Genomic DNA, 428 nt, shown 5'->3' on the forward strand with positions numbered 1-428 from the left:
TAAATTCAACATCGGAAGATATTGGCCGGTAAAAGCTCTGTCCTCACATCCCCTATAAAGCTTCATCCAATGCACAGTCTCTCTTACACATGATACTTTTTTGCAGTCTGTTGGACCGCAGTGCAACCTCTATGTTCCTGCGCCGCTTCTTAAACCTGGCAAAAATACCTTGGTATGTGAACATGAGATTTGACCCTTTTTCGCTAGTTAGGACAGAGGAATGGAACCATTTTCTTGTTTGGAAACCAAAGAGTCTCTCTATATATATCCTCATCATTCCAGTTCCAGCCATTACTTAGATTGGTTGAAAACTTTTGCAGGTGATTTTCGAGTTGGAATCTCCACATCTAGAGCTTTGGCTGGAGTCAGTGGATATGCAAGACTTCACATGCGGTTCAAATGATTCCAAAGTTAATCAATTGTAGCCG

General features: G+C 41.6%; 1 long non-coding RNA gene across 1 annotated transcript; it reads left to right on the forward strand.

The window, feature by feature from the left end:
- Positions 1-422, forward strand: LOC104775097. Its single transcript, XR_765692.1, has 3 exons — positions 1-28; positions 107-172; positions 321-422. It is a non-coding gene; the product is annotated as an uncharacterized LOC104775097 (long non-coding RNA).
- The last annotated feature ends 6 nt before the right edge of the window (positions 423-428 follow it).

The sequence above is a fragment of the Camelina sativa genome, unplaced genomic scaffold (genome assembly GCF_000633955.1).
Source record: "Camelina sativa cultivar DH55 unplaced genomic scaffold, Cs unpScaffold08638, whole genome shotgun sequence".
NCBI classification, from domain to species: domain Eukaryota; kingdom Viridiplantae; phylum Streptophyta; class Magnoliopsida; order Brassicales; family Brassicaceae; genus Camelina; species Camelina sativa.